General features: G+C 42.6%; 1 protein-coding gene across 2 annotated transcripts in view; it reads right to left on the reverse strand.

The window, feature by feature from the left end:
* The window catches only part of KIF26B (kinesin family member 26B), a 577552-nt gene that overhangs the window by 361725 nt on the left and 190680 nt on the right, over positions 1-25147 (reverse strand). The window lies entirely within an intron of this gene.

A 25147-nucleotide genomic window follows, 5' to 3' on the forward strand; every position in this document is an offset into this window, starting at 1 on the left:
ATTAGACAGATTGAAGTCCCTGGATTCAGTCCTCAACAGCACTTCTACCCAACTCCTTAAATCAGACATTTTTTTTATTACTTATTTTGAGGCCCACTCCACATTATCCTCATCCATCACATAAAAATAAATTGTAGGTTCTGCAAAACTGTGCAGCTGGCTGAAACATGAAGTAGTTTACTCTAGTGGAATAAACGAAATAATATGACTCATTTTTTATGTGGTGGGCTTTGCCTTCTACAAGGACAGATGGAGGAGAACCTATTTCACTGAAAACCCAGACATTTATCTGTGTTCAGTTTACAAAGATTGCCAAAGGAAAACAGCAAAAGTGGTTGAGGACAGTTATTTAAAAGTGCCAGTACCGTTTGAGTAAAGACAGCAGCTCCAAAGACTGCCTCCCTCAAAAGTTTCTTTATCGCCTACTACTTTTACTTTCCATGGTGTTACACCTGTATGAGTCCACCTCAGGGTAATTCCTCGTGCATTTCCCTGGCATTCAAGATGGAGTTACCACCTAATTCCAGGTCATTATGGGCAGTGTCTCCGGTTCTGCCCATTTCACCGAAAAATCACTGATTTCATATGTATGAGTCTATTTACTCAAATGGAAGCAGAACAAGTCAACAACACTCAGAATGCTTTAGGGTATTATCCAGAAGTTCAGGAGGGGAAACAGTATCCGTAGTTAGTTGAAGGGAAGAGGGCACCCCAATTCAAAATGCATATGCAGGAACCTGGTCAGTAATCAGTCTTGTAGTAGTGGAACATGAACTTTTAGAAACATAAGAGGACATTTCTCTCCTTGTTTGTTTTCTTGAAAGTTCCCTCTAGTCCTTAATTTTTGTTTTATCCCGTTTTAGCCTCACACTAGGAGACAATAGCCCATTAGTATTTTTTGAAAGTTGCCTTTCAGCATCTGCCATGTTTTTCAAGCCAAGTTTTCTCTATGATCCTTATGGGTAGAGAATAAATGGAGTATTTTGATCAGTAGGTTTTAGTGTGTAACTCCACTTGTATCTCGTGATCGTTATAAAGCACCCTAATATCCAAATATTTAACGGAATGTTTGTCATGCGTCATGGTAAAATTCACATCTTTCCAAGCCGCCTGATATGTAAATGGACATTACCAGAAGCTGATTCTCTAGAGATTTAAATGAATTAACATGTGGGAAAGAAATATGTATTTTCAAAAAAGGCTACCTAATCAGTGGATTATACTTTGACATCTTGGTGTTATATAACCACACTGGGACCTTCTTTCCCAAAACGATGAGTTGTGATAGGTTTATGATGTACAGTAATGAGTGATGGTGTGTATGGTATGAGTAAGATGTGTTTTTAATTTTTTTAAACTTTTTTTTGATGACCATTTATTTGTGCATTAAAATGGTTTGGACTAAATTAATGTAAAGCTGAAGGAAACATGTACGATTGCTGTATACAGTATTTCTTAAGAGTAAAAAAAAGATTTTTAGAGCGGTTTAGAGCAAATACATTTTTGCGCTCTACATAAACACTGACATGTATTTGTTTGAAGTATTAATATGAAGTGTGATTCCTGCTTCTGTTTCTGTTTTTTATATTGACAAAGTTGGCTGCCAATCACGCAACCTTATGATTTGTACGTATTTTCATTCTCCGCCCAGCATACAAAATATTACGGACAAAATGCCTGAAAGCCATATTTTTAAAGAACTGGTAACGCACTCTTTAATCAGCATTTGATTAGCTACAGGACTTAAAGTCCAACAAAGTTGATACTTCTTTTGCCTTATTGCAATGCTTGTAAGACAATTTCAAAAGCTATTTATTTTGTAATTGTTTTGTTCCTAAACTGATGATTATATTTCTGTTGCATTGTTTTTATGTAGCTTTGCAGTTTCATATGAAAGTAGTAACTGTTTCAGCTTGGAACAGGCCCATAGATCAGTTTTGGAGTTTATGAGCACGAAACTCCAATAAATAAACACATAAAAATAAATATTTTAAGAAGTCCAGGTGATTTGAAATAAGGCACAGTGGTTTGTCTTTGTTGCCTGAAGCCTGAGAACGTAAAATATGTCCACAGAGCACGTTATTTACAACCCTAGAAAGCAAAAATGCTTAAACCAGCGCTTTCTGGAACGAGTGATGTATAATAAGTTATTAATACACGACCACACATATAATCTTACAAGCCCCCACATATTTTCAGACCAAACATGGAAATCCGTAATGTACAAGGAGGATATAAAGACCTGAATGTGTGTAATTCATGAATTATGACGCCACTTTGCAATTCCAAATGGAAATTGGTCCAACGGGGGCAGCTTCTTCTTTGCAAATGAGTTACCACCTCATTTGAGGTATTGGTAAGTTTCGCAGCCAGATCTGAGACATACACATATATAAATCTATTGCGTATAATCTAAGTACTGTTTTTTAAGTGGCCTAGGCGTCTTTGTAATTTTAACCCAATAAACACCTTTTTTAAAAAAAATTATTTTACTTTATTATCTTGTTCTACACAAAGTGAACCCACAAAGCAGCAGCTACGTGCAAAAGTGCACTGATTCTGTTTGACATAAATACTGGAAGCAATTACTTCAAAACGTTTGTAAACCTGCACAGACATATTTGCTAAATTGCATTTGCCTATAATTTGTCATTGTAAATGCAAGTGCCAGTTATTCAGTTCTTCCATTCATCATTAGCACAATAAAAGCTATACATCATTAATAAAAGGGAAATAAATCACCCAGGATCAAATAACATAAGTGGGCTCCTTTTATTTACACGGGAGAATGTGACACTTGTACAAATTAAAAAGCTGTTCCTCTTCCAAGACCTCTGCCAGTCGCCCTTATTGTCTTCCTCAGTGGCACAGAAAGTGCCAACAAAAGGGATGAGCTTGTGAAAGGCCAGATAACACCACGAGGAAGGCTTGCAAACAAGTGATATAGAAAGATGCCAACGGGATTGCACTGGCTAGTATTTATTCCTAGTGAGTGCTAAAGCGCTTATATCTTGAGCAGGTGTCTTCGGAGCACTTCAAAAAGGGCGTATAAAAAGGAGCACAGATAGGTGGTTGAGTCTACAAGACACAGGGCCTGATTATGACCTTGGCGGATGGGATAATGTGACGGATATCCCGCTTGCCGTTTTACAAGTTCCATAGGATACAATGGAACTTGTAATACAGGGGGGCGGGCTATCTGTCACATTTGTGACAGATTATCCCATCCGCCAAGGTCGTAATCAGGCCCATAGTAACTAAAGTGAAGATCCCACTAGCACCCTCTGCGGAATGGTTTGATTAAGTCTGCAAATCAGAAGTCTCAGATGTAATTTGCCTGCATTCTAAGTATAGTAAAAGTCTGAACCAAGGACACGAGGCAGACAGACACATTTGGCTAATCTGTCTGCCGTAGGGGAGAGATCAGGACTATGGGTGATTATAGATTTTGCCACACCAACCAGGATCTACTTAGTACAGTGAAATGCACCCTTATCACAAATTTACAGCATTTAGGGCCAGATGTACGGAAGGAGATTTAGCAAATATCTGGCGCACATTGCACTCCATGTGTTGCAACCTGCCTTTTAATTTGCAATACTATCTTTGTACTAGAAGGCGACCACTTGTGATTGTCTACAAACACAGACATGGTGGCTTGCAAGGAGCAACAGACCACTAACACTGCTTTTCCATTCAGAAACGAGAAATGTTTTCTTTAACAGGTGTTACTTTAAAAGAAAAAACTGTTTCCCATTTGGGATGAATCTGGGTTATGGGGGAAGTAGGGAAGGTATTGGCCAACACTATTCCAAAATGAAAATCGGTCTAAGGTTCTCGTTTGAAGGAGTTACCACGTCCTTTGAAGTGCTGGAAATGTTTCATTGGTTTGGGATCGCAATTGCGATCACAGACAATTAATATATCCTATTAGGAATTGGTATTAGGAAGGGTGTGTGCCCCTTTCATACCCTCTCCTAATTGTGATTCAAAATGAGTTATAAAACTTGTTCTAGTGCATTTATAAATGTCATTTTGATGTTGCAAACCCTGTAATTTGCTAATAGCATGCTTTGCAACCACACAATCCTTTCAGATATCTCATCCAGAGACTTTAAGCCTCAGGTACGCTTATTAGTTCCTCTATGTCCATATGATAAATTGTTTTCTAATTTCTCCCATATTCTTAACGGTGTGCCATCCAAATATCGATCAACAATTTTGATGGGACAGAATATCAAGTTAAAACTCTACACTTCCCTAGATTAATTTACCTTTTGAAATTTTGTCCCTCAATATTCTATCCTCAATATTAGTATACCACGGTATTGTTGGTGTCAAAATTCAGTAGTACAATCATTCTTAGCTAACATCAGTAAAGGCTTTGATGACGTTCTGCAACGTACAAGTCACGAGCCCATTCTAACCTGAGCCTTCCCTAAATCAATCCATCAACACAGGGATTCGTTTTGCCGCCCCTTAGTTTGGCAACAATAAGCCTTGGTTGGACTTAAAGGCCTAATTTGTGCCCCCCCCCACCCAAAAAAAAAAGTAAACGTCTTCCTAGCTGTCTTTCCTCCCAAAGAAAAAGAAGTAGATCATTTCAAACTTAACAGCTTTAAGGAACTCAATCTAAAATATCAACAATCATTCCTTGTTCCTGATACAGGAGAGCTCAGCTGCTCCACAGATTTCATGAGGCTGAACACAGCATTAATAAATATTTCCAAGTTTGCAGGTTGGACATAAGGGTTGAAAACGGTGCGCATCTATCCAAAATCATAATACTTTTTATTAGAATCAATTCACAATTTACACTGCGTTATATATTTCAATTTACGTGTCACAGATTACCGTGATGATCAGAAGCCGACTGGCAACCATCCTGTAAATGGAACAGTTTCTAATGGAAGGGAAAAGGGGTTTTCAGGTTTGCAAACACATCGGGTCAAGACTACATTGACCATAATGTCAAGCGATAATGTAGAAGCTCGCCTAGCTCTAACTTGATACCAACATGTTTGGATCAGCTGTTTTTCAATGATCCAACTGCAACTATTGTGGACACACTTGGAGATGTGAATGTTTCTATTACAAATATAATCGAAGTGTACAGATGCATTGACGGCAATTCATTGAGACCACCTCCCACACACACACAGCTCTTATTTACAGTTCCCCAAGTAAGCCCTATGTCATCCCTATGTCTGCCCCCAACTATGGCAACACAAAGGAATGGAACTGTGAAAGTGATGAAGTGAACAATAAATGTTAGCAAGATTGTTAGCACAAAACAGTTAAGAAAGGAGCACTCTCGTGCACAACTCCTTCCTGACTCCTTTCCATCTCTGTACTTTCAAGATGCTCTCGGGGTACATAAATGTAGCAGAAGTAACATATGGCATAACTTCAGTTTGCCTTCTTCAGGCTCTTGTAGCTCTTCCTCCACTGTCTTATTCAGTGCTTAATTTGTAAATAAAAAGGTGCTGGTTCCCCAAGCCCTCCTCTTAAACAAGTGGCTGCTGCAATTAAATGTGCGAGCACAGAATGCTGAGGCAGCGTAATCCTGAAGCCATCTCGGGCCTCTTCAATCCTTTTAAAGCCACTCCCTGCCCCTTCAGCTCACTCTTACAGCTTTCTGCTTTCTCCTTCTGTGACGCTTTTTCGTTTTTCTCTTCCTCCATCTTTCCCATATGTGCCTTTTGCTCACAGTAAATGCTTGAGGCAGAAAAATAAATGTCTGTCCTCAAATATAAGTGCTGGTGCTCCGCACCAGAAACACCAAGCACAAATTAAGCACTGGTCCTATTATGTCTTTTACTCGTCATGCTTTCCTGTTTCCTCCTTTCTGCTTAACTTCTTTCCTTTACTCTTTTGCAGGTGCAACACTTCTTGCAGACATCTGATGCACTATATTGTTTTAGTAATATTCACTTCCTGTACTTTCTGCACACTGCACTAATGTACTACACTTGTTTGGGACAGTATTCGCGTGCTGTGTTTCTGGCTGATATTAATAAAAGGCCATATACAGAACTTTTTTTTTTTTTTTTTTAAGACCTACCCCCATTCGAGATGGTCATTAGTCTGGCCTGGTTGCCTATAGAATTCTGGTAGTTGCAAGAGTTTTGTACTAGGAACTACATAAAGAGCAAGGTGGCTTCTGTTGCTCTTTGTCTGCCAGGATGTCAGGATAGCTCAGTCTCATCCACGTTAGAAAGCATGAAGTAACACGAGGCCGCTCTCTGTGCCATAGAAGAAACTAACCAGCAAGCCAGAAGCCACCACAATCCTCAGGCATTAGAGACCAAGCTCCCAGAGGTGTTTCAGCTCATAGTGCTTATTGTACAGAAATTGTTCTCCTTGTACCACGTCATGCTCAGGGACATCTTAAGGATTTTGGGGCCCTGGGTCAAAAGTATTTTAGAGGCCCCTGTTCCGAACAGCTTTGAATTTATGATCCAGTTTTACCTCTTTCATGCCCTCTTTGGCCACATCACGACAGTGCACATGCACACTCTTCCTAATTCTAAATATTTGTACAGCTAATATTCACGGATAGTGTGGTGTGTTTTCAATATTGTGACACAGGAACAGCTCACTGGTATTACTGCAAATAATGTCTAAGACACCCTCCCATTTCTCATATGTGAGGTCCTGTTTTGATCTAAAAGAAACTTTTTAATAGATGTTGCATGGAATGTAGACACAACATTTCTCTTAAAAATGTCTGTAATAGACTCTCACACATCACCAACATAAAAGAAATAAATGAAAGGAAAGCGGTAGTAAAAACAATCTGTTTAAGAATTATTCTACGTCATCAGGGCAACACATACTGCAGAACAGAGATGGCTCTTTCAGGGGTTTCCCTGGAAGACTGGGGCCCTGGGCTAGAGGCCACTTTGCCCATGCCGTTAAACATCTTTGTTCATGCTATGTAGGGTGGTGATGCCACCAATCAGCAATAGGACTCTTTAAAAAGGTGATGTACTCTTTGTATCCACCCCACCATCCCTATTTGTCGACAGACTTCTACTTCGCTATGGCCTTAATGCATTTCTAAATCCCACTGAGCTATGGTTCCAATTTTCCAGTGTCAGCAGAACAATGAAACTGCTTAACTCCAAAACCTTCCTTGTTAAAACTGTGGGTAGGCAAAGTAGAGACCTCTCGACTAGTCCAACTTCGTTAATAATTTTATTAATGTATTGTGAGCTTTGTGAATTTTGCCAGGTTAAAAAAGCAGCTGATACCAATTTGCCAAATATAGGATTTATCACAGGGATACAAAGAGAGCAGAACCCACTTTTCCTAGAATGGACTATATTCCAGAAAATGTGCTGGCAGGAAAATTCTCACACAATTTTGTTGAGTTATATACTTTGCCCACCTTCAGGGGTGATATTATAATATCACATAAGTAAAAGAAATCAATGGTGGTGGGAAAGTGACTGTGCAGCATAAGAAGTGAACAAGTGTTATAAGGACCTCTAGTCTATAGCTGCTTCCTCCACCCACAGGGTCACATCTTCATTTGTTATTTGTTCAAGTGTATTTCCTGCTATTATACTAGTGATGGGCAGACTAGCTCAGAGATACTCTGTTGAAGAGCTGCATGAGGTTAACTCAATCAAACATAAAACCACTCCTCTAGGCCATGAGTTGTCCAAATATATCTGGCAATCCACTCTTCAATGAGACAAATCTAAAACCTGCTATATGTTGGCTACTCTTCAGTCTTATCCGGGTGGAACCAATAGTGGTGAAGCGCCAGCACGCACACTATAATAATAAACAGAAGAAGCAGTGGGAAAAATGCCAGCCTTTCAAATGAAATAAGCCTCAAACCATTCTCAAAGCTGTGAAATATAGTAAAGATGTAGGCATCAGCTTCAAAAATCATGCGATTATAATTCTGTTTTAAGTACGTGCAAAGTTACTCAGCTACTGTACTTTATTGGCACAATTCTTGATGCATACTTCTCCCAAAACCTCCCTTGCACAAGTGTTACCCTCAAGGCAGTTTTTTTCTTGAAAGTTAGTAATTGGGCTGAGTTGCAAACCATTGAATAAGTCGTTTGTATCCACTGAGAATGCTTCACTGGTGGTGGGAAAGGGTATTACCTGGTACACGTTCAACACTACTTAGGAAGTTAAGATAAAAAAAAGAAAAAAAGAAAAGTGACACCTCCAGTTGTCAAACACTTTCTTTAGGGCTATCAATACAATTACACAAGGGCAAAACTCTTAAGCACATATAAAAAAAACTTAAAAAAATACACAGGCATAATAAAACAATGTAGTCATCTTTCACTCCAGCAAGGTTCTCATCACGAATTTGGGAATTAATGTGAAGTAAATGTAATGAGGTAACACATTTAGTGTGATCATATGCAGGCAAACCGCATGGATAGTGGGTTGAGGAGGACCCTGGCCACGAGGATTCCGCTGATCGGTAAGTATAGCAGTACTCCAGTGTCACAGATAGGAGGCAGTGTGTTAGATGTTCACAATCAGGTTTTTTTGTTTAACTGCTCAAAGGCATGCAGTCCAGACACTTCAAAACACTGTGATTTTAGCCCTTACCCATTCTTAAATATTCTGGTTAATCATCAAAATGCAAGTAGTTGTTACAAGGGTTTTAACAGCTGCTAGCTGCACATTTCAAGATGACCCTACAGGGGCAGGAGGTATTTCAGCTTTTCAAAGCCTGACAATGTAATTAGGTCTGTAGGTCTCATTCTCAGTCTGCTCCCTTATACCCCACCTTGTAAAAATATACGGCAGTTTCTAATTAGCCGAGAACCTTAACATGGAAGGACTACTGATTGTAATGAAGGTGCAGAGGTCGCTTCCGGAACATGCTCAATTTCAGGCAAAGAAATGAGGTGTGTAACCACTGGTTTAAAATGATACACGATGGTTTAAAATGATACATTGTAATGATTAGGTGGCCTATCTCCTAGTCTGTTCCTTCCAGGGAACCCCTCAGATAGACTGGGGAGCTAAAGGAGTTGTGGAATTGTTACTACAGATTAATTTAGAGGTGTGCCTTAATGCTATAAATGCGTAATGATGGTTTTACATTAGTACAATTACCACAGATTTAGAGAAATGCCATAGGTAAGGAGCACACTACGGATATACCATGAAAGTCTTGCACTATAATGAGACCCGCTGAAACCAAGCATACATAAATGCAGTGTAGCACCTTTGTTATCTAATTCGTCGTTTATCTACACAGAACCCTAAATCGCAAGGAAAACCCCACAGAATCATTATTATTGCTTCAGAGCATTAGCCATGGATTTTAGCTCAGTACTGGAACCAGCCTGCTGGGACTTGCAACCGGTAAATTCTGTCAGGCTCTTCCCCCTTGCTCACTCTGTTGACTATGCTAACACAAAAAAACATCATACTATGCTGTTATGGAAATGGTTCTGATTGGGTATCTGACACAATTTGTTTGTTACTTCTGGAAATTCAAGTAGAGAGAGCGACAAGTTGCTGACACAAAGGCGGTTGACTAGTGACCACATAGCAATGATCAAAAAGTGCAAGTGGGATCTCCAAAGTAAGTGACCTTTAACACAGAATCGACACCCCCTGTGACAGGTACACTGATACTTACACAGAGTTCTTGAGCAGGTCATAGTCAGCATCTTTAATAATTTACAGGTGCTTGAGCAGAAGTAAATTCACTCCCATTTCACTTTATTTTGAACATTACAAATCACCTTTCTTGTAACCAGACAATGTTTTGAAGGAATGGGATATCATAAGGTTTACACAGACAGGGTCGGTGGGCTGGGGTAAGGGAGGAGTTTGAGAAAGGGACTTCCGTTTTGCTATGTTCACTGGCTGATGATGACACCACACGGGGAAGGGCTTAGAACAGCAGTGCAGTAAAGCTGTAAAATGTTGCAGAAATTAGATTGTTATGGATTCTCTTCCCAGGTGGCAAAACTGTTGGTATCATTTTCACTATCACAGTCATATAACCCATCCTCATTAGGTCGAGCCTAGTCAGCGCGCATATGCTGTCTGGCAAGACATGTTGTATTCAGTCTATGGGCTTTAACCACGTCCACTATTGCCTTTCATTCTTTGTTGTGCTTGTCTTAAATGCTCCCTTTTTATTGGTGCATTTTTATAAATGTCCCTCCTATGAGTGTTTAGTTCCCTCACAGACTATTTCACTACGAGAACATTTTTGTTGGCCATCACACTACATTCACGCGCAGTCATGCTTCCTCTTGATACAGTGTGTGATGGCCCTTCCTCCCATCTGGTTTTGGTTTTGCCTTTTCTGTTTATAATTGTTAGAGTTTGCAAGGATTTACCAGCCTATTCAAAACTCTGCATACATTACATGGTATTTATTCTGCATCAGCATGTTCCAATTTCTTCTTATATCACCTTGTTGCTAAAGCAAATTGGTTTGTGAGTTATCGGGAATATTTTTGAAGCACTTTATAAGGCTTGCCTGTGTTCACGAGAATTTATAAACATCATGTTTACATGTGCTTCCTTTAATTTATGTCCTTGTTGTTTTATTTCTTGCTCACTCTGGTCCCCTTATTGGGCCATCAGAAGCAGTATTCTGATTACAATTGATTGCGTGTCACACGCTTTACTGGCCCTTGTGAGACGCTGTATATCTTGCAACCCCTGCCCTACTGGCCGTTCTGAATCAGCAGTTTCTCATATGTGACAGTTTTTTTCAGTGCTTACTTCATCCCCAAGCCTACCGAACGAGCAGAGACAGTGTTTTTTTTTCCAATATTTCACCATCATGCATATGGTTTCATCCCCATCCTTACCTGCCTTTTAGACATATCAGTGTATCAAATGTGAATGCTTTATTAGTGCCTGTTTTGTATCTAGCCCTGCATCTATTTGTTTAGCAGTTTTATATACCGCTAACTTGCATGCAAGGTATTGGAGCACTTATCAGACAAGGACACATTCATTTATGGTTGGCGTGGGGAAATCAAGTGGTTTGCCTAAAAACACACCATGTTAAGCCAAGACTTTTCTAGGTTCCAAAGTTCCAAAATAGGCTGTCCTGGCCGTTACCCCACATACTTGTGATACATTCTGTTCCTGTCTTTTTAGAAGCAGTGGTGTATTATATGTAACGGATTTATAAGTGCCTAGTTTGTACCCTGGTTGCATTTATTATTTTTAATAGTAGTTTTATGTACCACAAACTGGCATACAAGGTTTTGGAGCACTGTATATAAGCATCAATTACATCACACAAAGACACATTCATTTATGGATGGTATGGGGAGACTAAGTGTTATGCCCAAAAACACAGCATATTAAGGCAACGCCAAGACTCCACTCTGATCCAAAGTTCAAAAATTGGCTTCCCTGGTCATTGCCACACACATGTGAATCATAGTGTTCAAGCCTTATCAGCGCCTGCTTCATCCCCAGCCCTATCGAACAGACAGTTATTTTTATTAATATTTCACTAGCATACAATTGGCTTCATCCCAGCCTTGTAAGACGCAGCATAGTTCACATCCCCAGCCCTCCTGGCCGTTTAGTAGCAGCAGTTTCTTATATTCAACTGACTTTTCCTGCCCAGCCTGCATTGTATTATCAGCCCATCAGAGGCACTACTCCACTTATAATTAAATCACTTTAACTCGCTTTACTGGCCCTTGTGAATTGATGCATGTCTCAAAACCCAAGCCTTACTGGATATTCAGGAGCAGCATTTTCTTAAATGTAACTTCTTTTATAAGTGCTTGCTTCATCACTAACAAGTATACAAACCACTCCAAACTAATACAGTCACCTGCAATCTACACCACTCTACATCACTCCACACTAAAAAACACTACACCACCCCATGCAAACAAACATACATCAAATCATCAGCAAAAAAGTAAAAAACTATTGGATTAACATAAACAATATACACTTACTGTCCACAGAAATACTATAGATCATAGAAAACAAAAATAAAACCTCTTGCAAATGGGAGACCTATTGGCTTTGTCAATGCTTGTTTTTGGTTTCCAAATGGGCATTGCTTGGAAACAGAAATTTACTAATATGGGGCTCATTAGGAGTTTATGTGTTGTTAAGTTCCCCTGATAAATAATGATATAATCTGTTATCTACAGGGTATGATAAATAACACCTATTACAAGTTTGCTGGGAATCACATGTTTATTTTGGTGTTTAACAAAAAAAAATCCACGTGATACAATAAACACTATATGCTTCCCCACAGTTAAATTTCGGCAGATTTGGCATGCCAAATTTTAACAACGGTTACGGTATTTAACGCATCTGATAATTGCCAATTTGTAATTTCGACCTTTGGGTAAACAGGTTGGCGTATACCAACCAACTCGTAATCAGATCCTTAAAAGATTAGGTATTTTTTTGTGATCAGTCTTGTTAAAGACAGTTTCAGTTGTCATGGGGTCTCTACCAATGGATGGCCCCTTCTGCAGACTCCAGCAGCTTTGGCTCAGCAAGAGGATAAGGGCTCCTGCAAGAGATGGGCTCTTACAAAGGAACCAGCATATGTAGATTTATGAGATGTTCAGATATAGACCCCGGTGCCTCGGATGCCTGCAAGGCCTTGCAGTGAGAAAGTATACAACGTCTATAGGCTTTAAGTGTTGTCAGCATGTCCTTGTTTTTCTCAATGTCACCATGTTCTTAATGTCCTCTATTTACCAAACATTTACCTCCTCATTGGCTCCCACCATGAGGAATCTGCAAGCACCCAGTCACATCAGCTCTCACACTGGACATGCCATTCTTAGATACCTCTAGTATAAGATTGGCAGTGGAGAAGAGACGTTCAAGTCACACTTTGGCAATGATCTTATTGAGCTCTGTCAATGACCTAGGCAAAACATGGCAAAGGTCTGCTCCACATCAATAATCAAGACGAATGGTGCAATGGTTTGACATTTTGTGCCACTGGGTAAGGTACGCTGCAATGACTTGGGTATAGTGTTGCAATGATTTGGGTATTCAGTGGCAATCATAAGAGTACACAATAGCAGGGGTGCACCCAAGATCTTTGCACCAGTGTCTAAATATCTGGCCAGTGATATAGGCATGCTTTTGGCAATGGTTAATTGGCACTGCTGTCATGATCTCTGCAATGGCCAATGTTTGCTGGGCAATGATATGGCAATAATGTAGGCAAAGAGAGGCAACAATATGGGGATGCCTTGACATTTAATTAGCCATGTTTTTGTCACTGGCTGAAGCCCACTGTTGTAACAATCTGGGCATAGAGTGGCAGTAATCCAAGCGCACAATACATATGTGCAGGTCAACGAAAACAGACCGTAGAATAGATACAAGTCGAAACAAACAGAATACCTGCTAAAATATGTGTCTTCACTATTTGAAAGAAAAAATGCTCTCATAGAATGCGTTATTCTACCTAGGCAATCCTTTCAGTCAATTTAAACGTACACTAAAGAAAGTGGTTTAATGGCACTTTCTCAGTCCTGCTGTACTGCCACAAAAAGCATGTTATTTACCTAGGTTTTTCCCTAAATAAACTCCTTGCCTCGCTGGATGCTAAATTATTCTATAAACAGGTGGATGAATACTCTGCAATAGACCGTTCCGCCCTTGCTGAGGTATATACCCTTATGTGTGTCAGGTATTTTCAGACACCATGAGCTTGAAAGGCAAAACAAAACATCACACCCTTATCTTTCTAAGATATTCAAAACAAAAAAATAAAAAATCTTTGGCAAAGTCAATAATGTGTACTTCCTCGTGTATTTTAATGCACGGACTCCATAAGAGGTGGAATGAAACGCCAAGCAGCCAACTGCAAGAAGTGAAAGAGAATACTCTGAGTGGAACCAGGGTCCACCCCAGCAGACAACAGTGCTGCGGGCATTCACAGATGGCCCCAATTTTTTTTTTTTCTACATATCTCAAATCTGTCTTCCTAAAATACACAGGTACGCTGACAAGGCCTCCGTCCCAGGCATTTGAAGCTCGTGAGAATGCCACGCTAGCCTGCAGCAACACTGTAACTCCAAGAACCTCACCTTAAATCTGTAAGGCTGGGACGAAGTGTGGGGTTGGGAAAGTTAGTAGGGCGTTTTTCATGCAGGCACCTGTAATGCCTCCTATCCTCCTTGTTCTCCAGGGATGTTCATTCTGCACACTCCTTTTTATGGGCGAGCACAAAGTGCTCCGTCCATTCTGTAATCTCTCTTTGGGCTTGAAACCACGCCCATGCCACGTCAGTCACTTACATTGGTTCGTGGGCTTGCCTTTTAATAACCGCTTGCTTTCATTTGGGAAAGGCATGCATACGTCATGCCTTTTCCGGTGATTAGCCCACCTACACAGCACCAGTAAAGTACCAAAAACATACGAGGCTCAATGTTTTCAGCCTGAAGTCCGGACTACTTTATCTGTTTATTTTCCACTCAGCGCGATTGCGCTGCATTTTACATAGCGCGATCGCACTGCGTTTTTTTTCTTCTTTACAACGCTAGTAGCTCTAACTCGAACAAATGCGAGACCCGTTGCACTGAAAATGCTTGTTACTTCTAAGGGAGAGCCAATACCTACAATGTTACACATCAACTTTTGCCCTCTCTAGGAATGTCTCTGGGGTCAGCACACTCCACCTTCTCCACCTAAAAACACCACAGTGAATCTTATGTTAGGAAGACTAAATTAAATTATGCAAACCTTAAACAAACTGGTGCTGTGGGTCACATGAGTGGTTTAACCTGCTTTTAATGTAAATGTATTCTCCAAGAGCAGTTTTCAATTTTTTTAAACGCCTCTTACAGTATTTTACTTTAACATAAACCTATATTTTAAAGCATTCACTCAAAAATAACTGGATGCTCCAACCTAGCCAACAAATGTTTCCTTCAGGTGACTTTCAATATGAAAAGATCACCTCGCCAGGATTGGGGGAGGGTGGTGACATTTTTTTTTGCCTCTGAAAATTATTTAAGGAATGAGACGAGCAGGCTTTCCAAGATAATCTGTAAATACACAAACAAATCCCATGATGGTTTAATGAAGATAAATAGATGCCATAAGTTTGTATTGGGCATCTTGATAGTTTGATGGTAAGATATTCAAACAGGTCTCAGGCAACTTTGCAGTGACCGCTGGGTGCTGTACGGCGCCTTCAGATGGCTGAGTACAGTCAGAAGCTGCAGAGCACAAATGAACTAGTTTCAGCGCTCCAGACAAAATAGCATTTTGCCGGTGGAGCACTTCAATTCCACCATATGAAACTTCTATTTTAGGTTCTTTTTTTGTGGTTTGGTGCCACCAAGCAATGGCGCTTGACGTAAGCCGCATTAACTTGCCTTAAGCAAGCGCTGACCCTTTGACCAAGAGTTGGAGGCAGAAAAGCTGTCATGAAAAGACAAGCAGTTGAACTTGGCACACGTAGGTGCTTGGAAACATTTTGCCACCAAAACTCTCCTGAATAGACCTTATGCAGAAAAGCAGTGGTGGGCGGTGAGAGGGTGGTGTTGGTGCGGATGAAGAATCAGTCACCTTTGGCACACTCACAAGTAAGTGAGTGGTGATGAGAATTTCGATTAAGCCCTTAGTACATGCTCCTTTCATCAGCTGAAGGTCTGTATGGTGATTTTTCAATCTGAGCCAAAACAACGAGATGATAAGAAGGAGCAGCTCAGTCACTCCTTCCCCCATCATTCTTCCTGTTGATGATGGCGTACAAGGTGGAAAATGTGATAAAGGGATTCAGAGACACAATCACAAACTATAGGACAGTCAGTAATGGTACCTGTGAGTCTTGGGTCAGAGATTCAGATTAGGAGGAGCCTGATGGGTCAGAAACATATACAAAGCATAAATGGTGGCACTCATTCTACAGTGGCACCCGTGTGCTTATGATGCTTGCACAAAGACTGACCTATTACTTGAGGCAAATATGCTGGTGATTTCTTGATGCTTAGATAAATCAGACGTGGCTCACTGAGAGATGAACGTGCACTAATATTCATTCTTCGGGCAACGCTAGGCACTGGCATGGATATATGGAACACTGGCATAGTTAACAGCTTTGCCTCTTCGTACAGGCTCACACGCGGGGCACAAGGGAGACAAGCTGGGGTTATTCGAGTCCTGGGCACAGCCTATGGGGACTGCGTGGTCTGCAGGCACAAACTGGGAAATCACCTGAGATATACAGACTGTGGGTCACTTGGACTGTGTAGCTCTTGTGAGCTGTGCTGCTCAGCTCACCAGTGAACTGCGAGGTGCCATTGCATCTGTTATCGTGATTTATGACAGGATTGAATTCTGACTTACAGGATATGTTTTTTATGATTTGTGATTTTAAGTAATTGTCATTTGTAAATAAAATTATTCTAATGCCAAAAAACAATCAGACTCTGTCGGTCTTCGTTTGGCGGGTGTTGGGGCGGGGGCCTACTGGAGGCATCCGGGTACTAAGTGTTAAGACTTGTTCAGAGGGAAAGTATGAATCCCCGTATTAGGTACTTTGGGGGCACTTACAGGTATACATTTATTTACTTAGATGCATTTGATGAATTGTACGGCAATGACCACTAACTAGTCAAGACAGGAAGCATTATGTGATTTAAGAAGCCAACTGCTGATTCTGCGTGACAAGGTAGAAAATTATGCAATGCGTTTTTTTGGGGGGTTCTATCAGGAAGGAATCTGTGCAATAAATGTGGTAGCTGTTGGAGATGGTCTAATCTGCCTAAAACTCAATGCTTAATTTGAGCAGGTGGTGGCAGGTCGGGCCCACTGACACTCATTTTGGGGGATCAGGACTCATTTTTCATCAACAGACTTTGACCCACAAGTAGTGAAAGAACTGCAGAAATCGGGGGAAGGGGGAAAAGAAAGACTGAAAAGCAGTGACAAAATGAGAAAGCAGGGATGAAAAAGAACATACAAGCCTAGATGAAGGGGCAGGAAATGTAGGGTGGAGGATGAAGGCAGCCTTGATATTCATCACCCTCGACATCCTGAAGCACTGATCCTGGTAAACTTTAAACCACTGGCACTTATTCTTTTACATCTTAAGCGGGGCCTAAACTGACTAGCCATAGGGCTGCGGGTGGAGTAAAGAATGACTTCTGAAAGGAACTGAGGAAAAAAACATGACTGCACTCAGTCCAGGCATCTGCCTAGCGAGTTGAACTGGGCTCAGCCCTCCGGCAGTCAGGGTATCCACCCAGGGTGGAAGAAGAGATAATGAGAAGCAAACTTTCAGCCTGCAAGTCATATCACTCGTCAACACAGGGAGGCGACCGGCATAGTAACGAGAACATTCATATCCCCGCGCACTGATGCTGTCAGTGCGGACTAGTGTAGAGTGAAGGAACTCCACATAATAGATAGCGCCTTAGTGGGCCATTGTAGTATTCCACTTTGATTTTTCCATGAGCATCATAGCTGTGCTAGGAAGAAAATAGCACACTCCTTCAGCAAGAGAAGCCACTCTTCAACTATGGCGCCGACTGTAAATTTCATACTCTAATTAAAAGAGATAGGCGAGAAACCCCTTGATGTGATGAAATAATCTTGTGAGACTGATAAGTACACCATAGTGACCCTCAAGCTAATTTTACTGTCAGTCAGACAGACAGAGAAAGCAAACATACAAGCAAGAAAACTCACTACTATAGAAGAGAAATCTAGTCTTAATTACCAATAAATGACTAGACCCACCAACCTTACACAGCTTCACTTTAATTAAAATTGTGCACACCTGCAAGAATGCAGTCTCTCAATTCAGATTCTACTATAAGTTGTTTATCTTAGTGCTTTAAGGAACCGCGCAAGGGTGAGCGACCACCAGCTCACCTTCACACAAACTATTATAAGGACCATCGCCCATGCAGTGAGAATAAAACTTGACATCCAGCCAACAGGATTGCAAATACAATGAGAGCCCTAATCCAGGCATATTAACTTTAAAATTGTAAGTGTACCAACCTTGTCCCTAACATTTTGGCCATGAGATAATGTTTGAACTGGGATGTGATTACATATCTTAACCCTCCCTCCCCCATCGTCCAAGAACAGAAAGGAACCTGCTAAGGTAGGGCGTATACGGATACGTAAAAGGACACCACTGTAAAATTGAGAAATTTACAGCATCCAAAAGGAGAATCTCTTTGACTACCAGATTCATCACAAACTAGGATACAATGTGGATGCACGAATTACAGAAGTACAAAGGCACTCACACCAGCTACATATTTTGAGGTCCAGTTCCTCCTCTGCTACATGTTGCGAGCCCTGCTTACGCACTGTTACCCTACACTCAGGCACCCCTTATAAGGCCAGACCATTCCTATATGCCCCTTCCCGCTGGGACCCAAATTACTGGCAGAGGATGCTGCCCAGTGATTTACCCAACAGAAGGGTTGGGCTGTGCTTCATAGGCACAGATAATGCTGCTGAAATTGGTGCAGGCACGGGGACTAGCGAATGATTTGGTGTGGGAGAACTGACAAACTGTTTGAGTTGCAGTCCACCATTTGAGTGCAAGCAGAAATGCTGATAACCTAGGATGGGGCACACATACAGAGGGCCCCTTATCGGTCCAAATATCAAGGAATGATTTAGGGCACAGATGCGGGGCATTACTTGTGAGCACAGAGATAGGTCTGCTGAGGTGTCTGCGCAGAATCACGGGGTCTTCAGGGGTGTGGGCCTCCAAGAATCACAAACACAGGTACGTCAGTTTGGCACAAACATACTGGAAGACAAGCTTGTGCATTGGTGTCAGTAGGGGCAGACACTGATACTGGCGTCACTCGAAGTGCAAATCCTGACACCAAGCACCAGTCATGGTCCCTGGCATCACATGTCATGTGAACGTGGAAGCACCGAGCGATCACTTACGTACAGATGCATATACCACGAACTGCAGACCACTCGAGGCATTAGATCTCAGCATTTTTTTGTTACTTTATTGCAAAGGAACTTAACCAATGAACTGGACCTAAAAACGTGTCGACACAAATAAACAAGGGAAAACGTCTCGCCGCTAACAATGTGCCTGCGGCTCTCACAACTAGCTTTGTGCTGGTGGCGTCACCCAGGGCACAGAGACGTGCCAATGTTATTTTAGTTGCTTCCACATCACCAGCACAATCTGTAAGCCATTGACCTTTGACATCGCCTTCGACAGCGAGGCTGCTGGTAGCTAGCAGAGGGTGTCGGCATGACGGCAGCCTACAAAAGACACTAATGACCCAGAAAGTTCCCCAGCCCCAGACTGCTGGGAAAGCGGGCAGCAACAGTCTGGAGCAAGACTACAGCCGCCATCATCCGAGCTGCACAACCACGGAGCCCTCCATCAAGATCTTGAAAGCACACTGTTGAGTGGTGAAGGAAAAACACCGCTGAAACCCTTCTTTCTTCCTTAAAGAATGCAGCAGCCATTTTGAACATCGTGGACATGTAGAGGCAAATGCTAACACGCCACATAACGGTGTCCATTTTTTTAGGACAAACTAAAATGGTTAAAAGTGGAGTAACTCCCAGTCGGACAAATAGTCTGCAATTTGCCCGCTAATTCAATTATCCAAATGTGTCCTCTGAAAATTCAGTAAGTCACAATAAATAAAAACTGTGATTTTTAATGTACTTTCCAGCATTGCTCCACACAAAAATCATTGAGTTGAATGAATTTAACCAGAACCACGTCTGTGACAGTCTTACTTCTCAGACTCTGCAGGTGTGTAAATGAGCGAAAGGGTGCAGGGGTGTGCCCAGAAGTAATAGGGTGAGTAAGAGGCTAGATAGGTGTGTGTTTGTGTGCATGTATGTGTGTGTGTGTGTGGATTTGTCAGTGTATGTGAGTGAATTAGTAGTTGGGCAGGTGGCCGATGAATATGTAACCAAGCAAGTGAATGAGCTCACTCTTACACAGTGCAGGTCTGGTTAACTCTTGGAAGCCTTGTGGTGATTCAAGTGTTCATCAGGATGAGTAATAGAGGTTCCCTCCCTCACCAACTTTGTGACAGTCAGATAAGGGATGACCTGATACAGAGGAAGGCAATACCAGGGTTAACAATAAGCAAAAAACAGTGACCTTTCCCTGTTAATTGTAGGGTTTCTGTCCAAGGCCACCACCCCAATCAGGAGGTGGGGGCTTATGGCAGCAATGCCGGGCCTGAAGTATGGGGGGAGGATAGGGGTTGAAATGCAACCCCCAACCCTTCTTTAAAAAGCGCTAAAAGCATGGAAGGGCTGGTTGGCACAGGCCCTGGAAGCACTTAAAGTGCATCCAGCCACAAGTGGTGATGATGCGACAGGCCCCACCTTTATAAGGGGATCGCTGTAACCAAGTGGGCTTCTTGCTCCCGCTCGCTGGCCGCGACTGAAGGACGTTCTCCACTGCCCAATGGGGGGATAGTGTGGTGACACCGGAAGGGCTAGCTCCGTCCCCAGCCCCCTCCATTGCCAACAGTGGTCCAATGATTACCTGTGTTGATTACGGCGCCGCCCGCTAGTGGTTGTACTAGCGAGGTTTCCATTCAGGCCACAACCGAGAGCAGGGCAGGAGTGGTGGAAGGTCCACTATAACTGCAGGGGCTTCCCACGACGGTAGGGTTGGACAGCAGGACCTGGTAGGTCACTTGGCATCAGGGTTGCTGTGGCTTTGTGAGGTGGATATGCTGTCCACTTCCGTGGTTGGGGTCCCTTAGCAGGTAGCAGTGAGGGTTACGTTATGGAGAGGGCTCGGTGTCTGGTCTCCCATCTGGGCACTGGGAAGGGTGGCCAGGGGTCCCATGGGAGCAGAGCTGGGACTGGGTGTAGTTCAAGGTTACAGAAGTCAACCACCTCCCACCATTGGCTTGTCCCGCAGGGAGTCAGGTTGCCCCTGTGCCCGGGGTATCTGACCAGCAATTGGGCAATGCACCAGCAGCGGCGAACACTACAGTAGTGTCTGTTTCAACCCGGGAAGAGTCCAACTCAGGTACTGGTCACTGTTCACCCCTCACAGACCTGGGTGATATTCGCTCTGAGCGTGAGCAATTGGGGCTGCATGTACCGCTTGGGTGAAGGAGAAGATTTGAAAGGGGGCTTACATTGATATGTTTGACCTACTTGTTGACAAATCCGACAAGGATGAGGTTAAGCGATGTAAAGAATGTGCTCACTTGAGGGAGTATGGCCATTGGCCTCAGAAGAAGAAAGTTGAGGAGTCACTATCCAACTGGGTGAAGGCTGTTTCAATTTATCAGGCCATTCTAGCAGAGCGTTTTAACAATTTGGGACCCTAGTTAGCCTATTACCGTAACAGGATTGTGGGGGGGCACAGGATGAGTATGGTGGTACTACATGGAAAGAGTACGATAAAGCGTGTAGAAGGATCAAGGCCAATAAGCCGACCCTAGGCTGGGATTAGATCCACATAATCACTTGGCTGCGGTACACAAATCGACCACCTGGTCCAACATGATCCCCTGTCTGCAGTGGTGTGTCAGTTAGGGCTTTCAATGACTCGGTGAGGAGGATTAATAACAAGCTAGCCAAGTTGCTTGGACCACCAAGGTAAGCAGTCATTTCACATGGCTGCATTCACTGGAAAGTTTCTTCCTACAGTATGGGGGGCATCTTTCTCGTGTTGGGTATGACAAGTTGTTAGAAAATCTTCTTGCTTGGTTGGTCCATCGTCCTCGGTAGATGAGTGCCTGTTGGAGGGGGAGGCCAGATAGTCGGTATACTATGCTGGCTGTGGTGGGGTAAGATCATGACTTGGGGGACAAATAGGTACCTTTTCTTACCTGAGCAGGTTGGCAAGGTAATTGGAACCTCTAAGTGGTGCTGGCTGGGAAGTGAGGATGACACCCAGGGGCGCAGGGGTTGCGAGCGGTAGCTGACATCTGACCCCTAGGGCCAACCACACGTGCTTGCGCAAAGGCCTGAAGCTAGCACTGGCCCTTGGGGAGGGGGAAGTTGAGTCTGAGGGTGGTGGGGGCGCACTGGCGGGCCACCTCACAGGGCATAACCATAAGTGGGTTTGGGAGGGGATAGGATGATCCCCTATGGGGATCCTACCTCTGGGCCTCCTAGCGGGAGGTGGGACAAGGACTCGGTGTACCAGCAATCAGTCATGATCTCATTCACAGCCACCAACACTGGGATACGCAGGAACAAATTGATTTAGTCAGTGTTAAGAAATTGGATGTATTAGCGTACTATGTTAAGGCTTGGCATCTGAAACGCTGTAAATATTATAGAGTTACTGCACATATTTTTTTTAAGATTGTTGAGTGATTTATGTTTTTTTGTCAATAAAAATATGGCCGGGGGTTCAGAACCCCTAAATCCAAAAGAGTGTAGTTTTGTGCAAGGCAAAGTAATATCTATGCGGGTGTCCTTGATGGGTGATGTGGGAATTTGTTGTGGAAGGCCTCTGCGGTACCTGGCCATATTATCCTGTAGCTGGATGAGTGTGGGGTCAGAATTTAGAGCATATTAGTTAAACAGCGTAAATCAATCATGTAGACTGCTACACGTACTTCTCCTGAGCAACTGGTTAGCACTAAAACAACCACAGTTGCTATGCCTCATATAGACTGGCCTCAGGCAGTATTAAAGTTAGTTCTCCTCCAATCTAAGATGTATTCTATTCTTGCTTTCCCCAATCCCCCTGCTCTCTTTTACTTAGGTTAAATTTAGATTTCCTCCTCTCTCCCTGGCCGTCGAAATAACATTCCATGAGCAAGTCTCAAAGACTTGGATACTGGACCTTTGTCACGAGTGGAATGTATACATACAGCACAAAAGAGTCAGAAATAATGGCACAGTCGCCATATTTGTAAAAAGAAAATCTATTTGTTTTTTTTATTTATATAACGTACTATCTCAGTGATTGCCCTGTTAATTCTAGATATCTTTGGTGGGTAGCTGTCTCGAATGAGTTGTTCCCGGACAGCTTCCAGGCCTAAGCCCTGATCAAGCACCAAGACATGGCTCAAAAGGAAAGAGTGATTCTAGGAGGAAGACCCCACAAGGCCTAGAGTGAACCTATTACATATAAGCACAGGCAAGAGTAAAGGTGTTTGTGTATCTGCTGACCTCAAAGCCATGTGGCAGAAGACTGGCACAGACTGCTCCTCATGCTACCTGAAACAATGGAAGCATGGTAAGTGTCCTTTTCACCATATTCTCTCCTTTTCTTAACTTGCATGGTCAATCCCCATTAATAATGAGAAGGAAGTTGTCTGTAAGAATAATCTAAAAAGGGCAGGACTATGCCTCCTCATGTAGAAATGAAAAGAGCAAGGGTCCCTAGGACCAGTGCTTTAAATGGGCCGGTACTGTCCGTTACTAAGTACGGCACTTTTTTATTTTGAGAGGGAGACTACCGGCACATCTCAAGAAAAACGTAATACTTTTAATTGGAGAGTACTGGCACTTCTCGGAAACAAGCAGGTACTCTGGCACAGAGTACCTGCACTTTATTTTTCCATTTCAAGCACTGCCTAGGACCTAAGAAAAAGTATTTGGCTCACTTGACACGAAAAGTGATGACAGAAGGGTAACATGAGCCAGCTGAATCATTTTTGAGACATCACGGCAACAATTTACTAAGTGCCTCAACTCTCACCCTTGCATGTGGAAGGTGCCCATCTGACTAAGGTCTGAACCAAGTCCCAACTAGGGCTCACCAAACTGGGGCTCAGCCACCTTTTGGTGCCTCCCAGAGCATGAGTGGTCCAGGGGTATGTAGCACTGTTCAAAATGTTGTCTTCTTTAATCCTAGCAGGATTAATTGAAATCTGTGCCTTTAAAGATTGTCAATTTTTTAAACAGGTCGCTATGTTTTTTTCACTTTCATCATTTATTAGATTTACACACCAATAGGCAGCATCTCTCCTTAAAAAGGTGCCTGGTTGCTGTTCAAGCTATCAATTCCAATTCTCACCCTTTTGGCTCATTGTTAGGTCTCACATATCAGACATATGTTTTACATAGTGCGATCACGCTCATTTGTTTTCTTTCAATTTGTGTGGCAAGAAAAGTCTGGTTAGGAGTTTACAACGCTAATAGCTCCAACTCGAGCAAATGCGAGACCCGTTGCATTGCAATTGCTTGTTCTTTTTAGTTAAGTACTCTGTGAAAATCCAAGTGTTTTCCAGCTCTCTCAGTGTTGTGCTTTTCCCCCACCATACTCTCTGCCCCATGTTCTGTGTTGCTCTTTTCCTCTGGTATGTCCCCTATTCTCCTTGTTGCTCTCACCCCAATATGCTTATCCACCCCAAAATAACCCACACTGTGTTACTCTGCCTTGTGTGATTCCCCCTGCAAGCCACCCCATCCCAGACTCTTTTGTTGCTCTCTCGTTTATGTGCTTCTCCCCTCTGAAAACAGCCCCTTTTGTTACTCTCTCGCTCGTGTGCTAGCTCTACCACATATTTCTCTCACCCTTGTGTTGTGCGTCAACCAAACACTCCAACCCCTGTGCTCCAAGCTGCTCTCTCACTCATTTGCCTTCCTCCTGCAACTCCTGCTACCCACAGGCACTGTATTCCTTTCTCCTACTTGTGTCTACTCTCACCACCATGATCCATATCGATCACTTCTCATGTGCTTCCCCATGCAACCCCCCTCACTGTGATGCGAATTGCTCTTTCCATAATGTGATTTCCCCCCAAAAAACACATCCATGTTTATGTTGCCCTCTGCCTCATTTGCCTTCTCTCATGCAACCCCTGATCTCGCCATTCAAACTGCTTTGGCAAAGCCAATAGTTCCAAAAAAAGTGAGTCATACTAGCTTTGCTAAAGCTTGTTCTTATTTGACAGCGTCGCTGCTTTGTCCATGTTGCACCATGGATTACTCAGTCTTCTTGGATTGCCTGCTTTTCTTTGGTGTACACACATACATGCACACACAACACACATGGATGCGCTGAGTAGCTGCCAATCTGTTTTTGTCATGTCTATAATTGACACATCTATCCCTCACTCTTCCTCTTCTATCGCACTGCTAGTCTCTGTGCCACAGGATGTGATAACAGTACCTCTCAGGTCATTGAAGCGTGACACCAAAATGTTTACCATAAATGGTCACAACAAATACAACACTCTGCCTACCACACACTCCCTCACGATATAGCATACTACCC

This window comes from Pleurodeles waltl, chromosome 5, assembly GCF_031143425.1.
Source record: "Pleurodeles waltl isolate 20211129_DDA chromosome 5, aPleWal1.hap1.20221129, whole genome shotgun sequence".
Lineage (NCBI taxonomy): Eukaryota > Metazoa > Chordata > Amphibia > Caudata > Salamandridae > Pleurodeles > Pleurodeles waltl.